This window comes from Nicotiana tabacum, chromosome 8 (genome assembly GCF_000715075.1).
Source record: "Nicotiana tabacum cultivar K326 chromosome 8, ASM71507v2, whole genome shotgun sequence".
NCBI classification, from domain to species: Eukaryota; Viridiplantae; Streptophyta; class Magnoliopsida; order Solanales; family Solanaceae; genus Nicotiana; species Nicotiana tabacum.
In genome coordinates, this window is record NC_134087.1 from 161287808 (window position 1) to 161298575 (window position 10768).

Sequence of the window (10768 nt, forward strand, 5' to 3'; positions counted from 1 at the left end):
CATATGGTTGTATACTTCTCACTCTCATCATCATCAAGTAGCCCTTTGAAGCGGTCATGTATATGACTTCTGTTACTGGAAGCCATCATATGGTCTATTCAATTTGATTTGCTCTCAATTTTCTCAAATAGGAAACCCAAGCTTCAAACCCTTCTGGCGGTTTGTAGTCTTCCACCCTTTCCTCATACTTTTTGATGAGATTGTTCCTGTCCGAAGCATATCTCATGACCTTAGGATGACGGTGAAGGTGTTCGATCATCCACATTTGAAGAAGAACCTGACAACCTTCAAAAATTGAGCCCCAGATTTTCATAAGGTTAATGCTCGGTAAATGTCTGCCAGCACTAATGGGACAAGTGTGTGATCTATTTTGTCGATGAGGACCTGTGCGATTCTGGCCATATGAACGTCTATAGTGCCCTCCGCATTCGGAAAGACCATGACCCCTAAAAATGCCACGATGAAAGCAAACCGACGATGGATTTGCCATATGCTCTTGTCTTGTCTATTACTCAACCCCTTTTCATGTGTTTCAAACCCGGCTGAGTGCCCAAACCTGTAATACATGAAGTAGAAAGAACAACGCCCTTTACTCACGTGGGCCTTGTTCATTTATTTGCTGATATTCAGAAGATCGAAGAACTTGTGCACCGAGGGAGCCCTGAGGAATATGAGTTGCTGCTTTCTTAACTCTTGGCCAAAATCAATATACCCGGATATTTATTCTAAAGTGGGGGTGAGCTCAAAATCTGAGAAACGGAACACATTGTGGGCGGGATCCCAAAAGGCTACCAAGGCTTCGATTAAATCCTCCCGGGGTTTGATGTGCATGATGTCTATCTGAGAGCCCAACTGTTCTTTCACCCAACCTTGGCCATCTTCATCTAAATCATCCCACCACCTGCGAAGCTGCAACCGAGCCCGTTCTATGATAGATTGCAATGATTCCTGGACAATATTCATTTGTACCAGCGGAGGGTTGAGGTTAGGGTTGACTCTTGTGGACTCTTTGCAAAATAAGTTTTCTAAAGAAAATCAACGGAAAAAGACCCCTTTCATTGCTACTTTAGGAAAAAATGATCGTTTTTGCAAACATGGCCCCTTCACAATTCCAAACAAATTTTGAGGCCAGGGGGTAAGTATTTAGTTGAGAAAGACACCTTTTAAACAGACTTGCATGTCCCTCCCAAAAATAACCTTTTGACAATTGAAATATAATCTAAGGTTATTCCTGTAATAAATGACTTAAAATACAACCGAAGCTGGGTCGGCTTATTATTTTGACCAAAGCCCTGAAACACCCTTTATTTATTATTTGTAAAAATGAGGCCGAACCTTATGTGGGTTGCCTACATATCCCACGTCCGGTGAGAATCATACCTGCGTAGTTCGGTTAGTGTTGACACATTTGAAAAGGACACAGTGTTTGACTCTTTTGAAATAACTCTCTTTCCTTTTTTTTTGAAAACTTTCGGCAGAGTTTTGGGATGCTTTCGAATACAGGGTTTTTTTAGAACCGGGCTTTATTTCCTTCCCTATATCACTCTTGGTTTTTCTTCTGCTTTATTTTCCTAGACAATCAGCATACAAGCCGAAATAAATAAATGTTCACATAGCACGTAGAATGCATCAGGATGGTCTGTTTATTTTGGGCACACATGTCCTAGACGGATTCAACCCCTGTGTTGAGCCCCCTAAGTCAAATTCACGTGATGAAAATAAGCGTTCCTACTAGGGATCCGACATGAAGTTGTGTTTTTCTAGGTTTAAATCCTGGGGTTTTTTTCTAGACTTGGGGGTACCCGAGCGGACAACTGGGGCCGAAGAGGGGGCGACGTACCAGGATCACTGAAGTCTACCCGGCCTTGTCGCTTGCCCAGCCTTGTTCTATTTGGTATGATTTCTACAAAAAAAGCGGGACATGCGAATGTGTGCACCATTTTCAGAAGACTCAGAGGGGCGGTGTAAAAAGATAGTTATATATAATTCAAACAATATCAAAGCGGTAAATAGGCAGCAATTAGCACAAAAAGTTCACAAAATACAGTAATATCAACAATAAACAAATCCAAGCAAAATCATATTAACAAGCTCGAATTCTTGAACCCTGAACCAGAGATTCTGGGTTCGATCCCCAGCAGAGTCGCCAGAGCCGTCACACCTCCTTTTTACTACCCCCGAAAGGGGCATAATGGAGTTTTCCAATTTACGTGACAATCGAAACGAGATTATTTATATAAAATTCAGAGTCGCCACTTGGGATAATTTGTGGTGTCCCAAGTCACCGGTTTAAAATTCTGAATCGAGGAAGATTTGACTTTGTTCATGTCTGTGAAACACATAAATCCGGGTAAGGAATTCTGTTAACCCGGGAGAAGGTGTTAGGCACTCCCGAATTCTGTGGTTCTATCACGGTCACTTTGATCATATTTGGCTTATTAAAATTATTTAATTACTGATTTTAGAACCTATGTGCATTTACCTTTCACCTCTTTTTAATTAAGAGTATTATTTTGAAATGGGTCACGCGTACGTGTACCCATTTGTTTGGCACGTCAAAATCATGTCACGTGAACGTGTCCACAATTAATAACTCTTTGGTATTAAAAGAAATTTGACCAAAGTTGCACGAACGCATACTCCAGTTTTATTTTTAGAAATCGTAATCATGTCACGCGAACGTGTCCACAATCACGATAGTATATTAAACGGCCCTAAAGGCTTTTCTACGAATATGCATTAATTACTTATTCTTAAACTATTTGAAATTATTAAGGGAGGTGATGTGAATTAACGGATAATAAATTCATGTGAAAGAGGGTAGTAAATTAGTCATAAAAAATGGCTATCGATTCTTCTTAGGTCGGGTTAAACTCTTCGACCCTAATCCTTAACTCAAAATTGTTTCAAAACTCATTCACTTTTAAATTCTTCATTTAGTGTGTTGAATCCAGCCCAATTCTAAAGTATAAGAACAATTAATTACGTAGGCAATCTGAAGAACATATTACAAAGTTTGCTTTCGGATACTTTGCCTATTTACACTGCCTTTAAAAAAACGGATAGAAAAAGAAATCAGATTTTTCTTTCAATTTAAATTACAGATTCTTCAGTAGTATGCCAACTCATTAAAACACATGATTTGTAGAAATAACCTTTAAAAGATTTGTGATGACTTTTGAATACTTAAGTGCCTACTCATATAAAAGGAAAGAAAAGTACACAAATTTTGTTTACCTTTAACAAAGTGCTTCAAGAATTCAACAGAAGATCAGATTCAAAGAGAAATAATAATAATAATAATAAAAATAATAATACTAATAATACTAATAATAATAATAATAATAATAATAAATAAATAAATAAAAAGTTAACCATAGAATGCATATTAAACTTACTCAAAAGCTAAACAATCTAACATAAGAGATTAAATTAAAACCAAACAACCACAATCATGAAAGCTAACTGTCAAGAGGAAAATAAACTACAACTATCATTATTAATCCATATTAATGTTTTTAGGATAAGAACAGAAGAAGAAAATAAACCTGTTAAAGCAAAATCCCTTTGATAAGAACAAAACTAGTAGTCAGTTACAAAATTTTGACCCCAAAATTCGACCGAGAAAACAACAACAATAAGCGACCAGGAATCACGAACCCACAAACAGCAGCGAACGCAACAACCTTTCAAACGAGCTCCATTTTTTCCCAGAAATCCAAGACGAGAAGAAGAGAATGAAAATCTATATATTTTTTGAGCTTTTAAACAATAATAAAAACCATATCAAAGAAGAACACTCAACATTTTATGTGCATCTATCTGAATCTGAAAACAGAGAGAAGAAAATCAAAATAAACTCTTCAAGTCCTAGCAGTCCTTCCAGATTTTTCCGGAAAAAAAATCCCCCACCCCCTTCTGAATATATCATCTCCTTTATATAGGGCCTCAGGCTTCTCGAACCTTCTCCCTTTCTCCCCAAGATATCCCTCCAAAAATATCTCCCCCCAAATCTGAAATTTTACCCTCCCTATGATGAAAAACGGACAAATGGAGGGAGTGGATCAAATCGAATCCAATCCAACGCTCCCCATTTTTACATGTGTTTATCTGAAAGGTTAAAAATCCGAAATAAATCAAGAAAATGGCATGTGGGGAGAGGAATTTTGTCAGAAGCGGTTAGAATCTTGATGACGTGGTACAGAGGGACCTGTGTGAGTGAACTCGCCTGAGTTTTCAGGCGAGTTAGGGTTGAATCAGTTTGGAGAAGAAGAACAATAGACGGGCGCCGCAAATGAGGAGTCTTGTGTTTTGGGGTTTTCAGGGAAAAAATTATAAAGGGGATTTTTATATTAAAAGGGGAACGGGCGGGTCATAGGTGGGTCGGGCGTGGGTTTGGGTTGGACCGGGCAGGTAAGAGAGAAAAAAAAGGTTGGGCTTTGCACTTGGGTCCATTACATAACAGCCCTATTTTCTTAATTCCTTTTCATTTCTTTCTTCTTCTTTTTTTCAATTTTTCTCTTTCCCTTATTTTAATTAATTAAAACCTAAACAAAAACCCCCTACAATAATTACCTTGGAAAAATTAAGCTGATTATGTACTATAATTTTTGTGAAAAATAATTACTCCTAAATTAAAAGGGAAACTACAAATTTAAAATTAAAAAGCTAAAATTGCAAAAGTAAGCCAATTTTCGTAATTTATGCAAAATAAGTCCTAAATGCTAATGTAATATATTTTTGTATTTTTCATGAATTAAATAAAATGAACGTGCACAGACAAATGAAAATAGTTAACAAAAAATGTTACAAAAATCTACGAAATTGCAAGTAATGGAAAAAATTTATTTTCTTGAATTTATGGGAGTAATTCATACATGGCAAAAAATCACTTGCTCACACTCTGAAGGTTACAACCATTCAGAAAGCAAAGGAGTTGGACAAAATATCACTAGATGAGTTGATTGGAAATTTAAAAACTCATGAGATGAGGAAGCTGGAACTATGCAAGGAAGAACCACAGAGGGATAAGTCACTAGTTCTTAAAGCTACTGAAGAAGATGAGTCTGACAATAAAGATCTGGACATTGAAATGTTTGCTAAGTTCAAAAAATTCATGATGAACCCCAAAAATTCACCATAGAGAGAAAGCAATAGCAAACCTAAGCAGGATGACAAGTCTTCATATGATAGATGCTACAATTGTAACAAGCTGGATCATATGGTCAATGACTATCCAATGTGGGAAATTGAGTGAAACAAAGAAAGAGCTGAGAAAGATAAAATAGATTAGTTGAAGAAGCGAGGCCAAAATAAAAGCAAAATCCTAGGTAAGGGATTTATTGAGGCCATGAAACAAGCTTTTCTGGGAGCATATAAAGATAGTGGAAGTGACAAAGAGGAGGAGAAAGAAGATGAGACTATCAGTCTATATGTTGTATATCACGACCCAAAACGATGGGCCGCGATGAGCACTCGGTACCTTACTCAACCGAGTACAAACATAACGTATCTTACTTATTACATCATCACATACACGTGAAATGCGAGCCTAATAGGCCAATATGATCATTTGTAAACTCAAAACATAGGCCAACAAAGCCATACAAGTATTCGTATACATGACATCTGTCTACAAGCCTCTAAGAGTACATAAGCATCATAAAGGTCGGGACTGAGCCCCACCAGACCAATCAATACATGTCCTAATTATACTGACCAAATAAGCAACTATAGAGCAAATGGAGCACACCAACATCTTTCGCTGAGCTGATAGACTACTTGGAGGACTCTCGACCTGTCTATCGGGACCTGCAGGCATGAAATATAGCGTCCCTAAGCAAAAGGGACATCAGTACAAAAAATGTACCTAGTATGTAAATAATGAAAATCAGTAAATAATAGACATGAGAGAAATATGGCATAAAAGAATCGACATGTAAATCTGAATAACTTTGTAAATCGTGAAATACTCATACTGTCATGCATATGCGTATGAATATCATTTCGTACATAGGTACATGTGCTCATAACATCATCAATCCTCTGAGGGCATCCCATCATATCATCTCGGCCACTGTGGGCAAAATCATCAACGTATACCAGCTGAACAGGTGGTGGTGCATATATAATGACGTAACATTTTTCCCGCATCCCATATAAATATAATATAGATATATACACGTATATAATGCCATCTGATCATGGGTCAATGTACATATATAAATGCATAAAATTCATAATAAATACGTTAATAAGATTTCTCGGAATGTCATAAAAATCAATATGCCTTTCGAATAAACTATGTCAAATACGTATTTTTCTGAAACCCATGAACAGAAGATATTATAACGACCCGACTGGTCGTTTTGAACATTTGTACTTCGCTTGGTAGTTTGGGGGCACGAGTAGCTTCGTATGATGTATTAATACTTGTATGCAAAATTTGGGTTCATTCCAAGTTGATTAAATATGTTTCGGTATGAGTTTTTGGAAGTCGAAAGTTCGAAAGTTCATTAAGTTTGATTTGAGATGCATTTCATCATTTCGATATTGTTATATATATTTTAAGGCCTCGAGTAGGTCTGTATTATGATATGGAACTTTTTGGTATGTTTAGACGGGGTCCCGAGGGGGTTAGGTGAGTTTCGGATAGGTTTGGGTTGTGTAGCACTCGTTTTTTTATGTTTCGACGTCGTTTCTTCAAGCATAAATCGTACCACATTGAACAAATGACCTCCAATTTCTGTTTTATTGAAGCATTATATCCGTATCACAATTACGGAGCCATAGCAAAGAGAATCATCAAATTTGGACATCGTATGAGGATTTTATGGTCATTTTACTAAGAATTGGGTTGCCAAAATTTTCAGATTAATTACGAAATTGTCACTGTTGCGTATTTAAAAATCTGCACTATTTTCAATTATTGAAACCAACATATCTCCTTCAATATAAGGTCAAATGGAGTGATACAAGAGCCTAACGTGACTAGAATTTCACAAGGAATCCATTGGAGGTATCAAAACCGAGTTTGGAGATCTTTTGGCATAAGAAACGAGGCAGAACAATGTTAAAACGAGGATTTTATCCATTTAATATATTTTGAGTTGGGAAGCTCGGAATTGGGCAATTTTTGGAGGCACTTTTCAGCATATGAATTGGGATAAGTGTTCTCTACTCGTTTTTGATTATATTTCATGAATCTATCTTTGATTTTAGCTTTTGGTGGATGAATTTTAAAGAAAAAATTGGGGGTTTTGGCCTAAAGTTTCATAATATGAATTTTTAAGTTTTGAATACTGATTCGAAGTCGGATTTGAGTGAAACTAGTATGATTGAACTCGTAATTAAATGGGTTGAAGGATTTACTGAGTTTTGTCGGGTTTCGAGGTATGGGCCCGGGTTTGATTTTTTGGCATATTTTGGGCTTTTGATAAAAAAATTCGACCTTTTTCGATTGGGATTTGTTCCTTGGCATTGTTTGATGTATTTGAGTTATTTTTGATTAGTTTCGAGCCATTCGGAGGTCGAAACGCGCGTGATGGGATTCTTGGAGCATCACTTGGCTTGCTCGGTGTTGGAATTGACTTGTTTAAGATAAGTAACTCTTTTAAGCTTAGTGCTGAGGGTATGAAACCCCGAACTACATGTTATATGATTGGTATTGAGGTAACGCACATGCTAGTTGACGGGCGTGTGGGCATGTACCCTGTGTAATGGGACTCTGTTGTTCCCATGGCCCTATATAGTGGCCCAATTTTGTTGATATTTGTGTTTTCATCATGTGATAAAGCAATTGAGCTATCAATCATGCTAAATATCATGTTTAGGCTTTATGTTGATATTGTTTGTACCCATAGTGGTTATTTCTTGCTGTCATCTCACTGATTTCCATTGATATTTTCTACTCAGTCATATTTATACTGTCACACCTCCTTTTTCACCACCTGAGGGCGATATAAGGGAGTTTTCCAATTAAAGTGATATTATTCGAAATGAGATTATTTATTTAATCAGAGTCGCCACTTGTAATAGTTTATTTGGTGTCCCAAGTCACCGGTTTATTTTAAAATGCCAAATCGAGGAAATTCGACTTTTATTTTTAAAGTCTGCCAACCAGAAATTCTAGATAAGGAGTTCTGTTAACCCGAGAGAAGCTGTTAGACATTCCCGGGCTCCGTGGTTCTAACATGGTTGCTTAAACTATTAAAATTGGCCTATTATCCGATTTATTACACGTTTTAACCTACTGTGCAATCTAACTTTTATAACCGCTTTTAATAATTATTGCTGCATATTGCGAATCATGTCATGGGAACCATACCCACGATCTACAACATGTCTAAATTTTTAAGATTAAATTGTGGTCGGGTCACATAAATGTACCCCCCGAATTTTAGTAATTAAGCGTCATGACTACGTCACGGGAGTCGTACCCATAGCGATGACAATTATTTAATTAACGCGCCTAAAGCAAACTACGAAGGTTCAAGGCATTTCTAAACTAATTTTGTATTTATATGAGGGCCATAATTTAAAGGATTTTATTTGTGTATGGAACACTCCAAATTATTTTAAGAAGAATTAGCTCTTGATTTAAATTTGTGAGGGCCATGTGTTATAGATTTAAGGCACGACACACCTCAAATTATTTTAAGAAAGAGGGTCATATGTATTTTAAAGGTAAACTAAAGGTACTCCTATTTTAAATTAATTTAAAAACTAATTATCACAACCACGGCACGGGAACCGTACCCGTAGTTGTAATAGTTTAACAAGCGTGCCTAAAGAAAACTACGGATATTTAAAGAATTAATTACTCCTAAATTTTGTATTATTAACAAGAGGGCCATGAGTAATTTTGACGAAAGATGGCACGCCTCTAACCATTTTAAACAGACTACACTTAATTAAACCTTAGGAGATTTCCATCTGAACTTTGGACTCAAGTCGTTGAATAATATGTAAGCAATGTAAACAAGCTATGAAATATTCAAGGCGGAAACTGGGCCAAAGGCAGGCCCAGTATACTATTTAGCGGTCCCTTCTCTTTTAGACAAATGAAATGGGATATCGTTCCCCATTAGGCCCACAATTGAGCCCAGACGCAAACTAGAAGCAAGATGGTTGCTGAAGGTTCGGAACAAATCAATATTCAATAACATTGCATGGTAAGAATTAAACAATGGAAAATTATCAATTTTTGCTTCAAAAGGAAACAGTTCCGAAACTTCAAATTACCCAAACTTCCATAATACATGAATTATATCCCAATTTGAACCAAAATTATGCAACACTGCCATGACTTAATGAAGGTTGAATCAAAGGGGAATTATAAATTTACATGCCCTAATAAATTGAAACTAACTGATGATGCGAAGAACACTGCCATCTATGCAATTACCAACTCAAGATGCCAACTTTTGTATTTGAACTTATACCAAATGGACTTCAACTGGTTCCAATGGCTATTTATTAACCATGACACCACATCCTTAGCATCTAATCAATGACAACAAAAGCTAGTCTAAAACTTGAAAAGAAAAGAGCTAAATATGACAAAGAGATCTCTCATAATTGAAGAAGTGATTTAGTGACAAAATTAAATTCTCCATAAGAAAATAGCACGACTGAATCATCAGCTCCCAGACCCTTTTGTTTTAACAACCTTTAAAATTCTAACCTTGGTTTATGGCTTGCCAATCTAACCAACAACAGTCAGATCCGCAAGACTTTAACCAAATTATTAACCAACAAGTACTTTCCATTCTCCAAAACTAAAACAAAATTGACATGTTCAAACCAGGTTGCTTATAACCAAGATTTCCTACTATGGCTTGAAACCAAAGAACAATGCTAACAACGAACAAAAACAAACATATTTCTGAAAGAAACAAGAAGAAGATCACTGCATGATGGCATGTTTTTAAACCAACTATTGAACACTAATAAGACATTCCCATTGTTTTATTACTTTAACCATTACTCAAACACAAAAACAAAGCAGATTTGGAGCTTTGAATCAGCTGAAAAATACAAAGAAAAATTACTAGAAAAGCAGAATCTAACTTCATTCATACTCAAAGTCAAAGGAAATCAGCTTCTATTCAAACACAACTCAAAACCAAGCATATAAAGTTCAGAAAAATACCTAGAAAAGAAAATGGAACAACCAGATCAAAGAAAGAAAGAAGTCTACAGCAGCACAGGTCAAATCGAACATCAGTGAATCCACAAAACCAAAATTTTGTTTCAGCGTTAGAATAACTCCAGCAAATGACTCCACAAAACAGGCAGAACTCAAAAAATTTCTTCAGAATTTTTTGGAAAAGAGCTGATTTCAGCCATTTGTGTTTTTTCACCCTTTTTTCTTTGTCCCCGATGATTGGAAAGAGGGCCTTTTATAAAGAGGATTAGGGCAACAACATCAGATTTTTTCATTCAAATGCACCCTTAAAACTTTTATTTTAAAACACTTACCCCCTGCCCCACAGAATATTCCCCCTCTTTTATCTTTGTCAGCTTTCTAGAAGCTTCCTAGGTAGTTATCTAAAAAATTTTAAGTTAAAATCCATATATTAGCCTCCCCAGTTCTTTTAAAAGTAGACTTGGGCCACCGGACATGCCTCCAAAGTTTTGGACCTTCATTCTGCCAAACCTTTTATTTAATGGGCCTGCCCGTTGTGTACTAACAAAACCCAATTCTGAGCCAAACTGACAAACCAACAAAATCAAAGAAAGTGGCATCCAAACACGAGGACTAAGA

At 36.4% G+C, this 10768-nt stretch overlaps 1 long non-coding RNA gene across 2 annotated transcripts; it reads right to left on the reverse strand.

Moving 5' to 3' along the window:
- Window positions 1-5557: 5557 nt before the first annotated feature.
- LOC107816993 (uncharacterized) lies at window positions 5558-10427 on the reverse strand. 2 transcript variants are annotated; one of them, XR_012694317.1, is made up of 2 exons: window positions 10154-10427; window positions 5558-5811 (listed from the first exon to the last, which is right to left on the reverse strand). It is a non-coding gene; the product is annotated as an uncharacterized LOC107816993 (long non-coding RNA). The 2 variants fall into 2 exon arrangements; XR_012694316.1 differs by having other exon boundaries at window positions 5558-5835.
- Window positions 10428-10768: the final 341 nt, after the last annotated feature.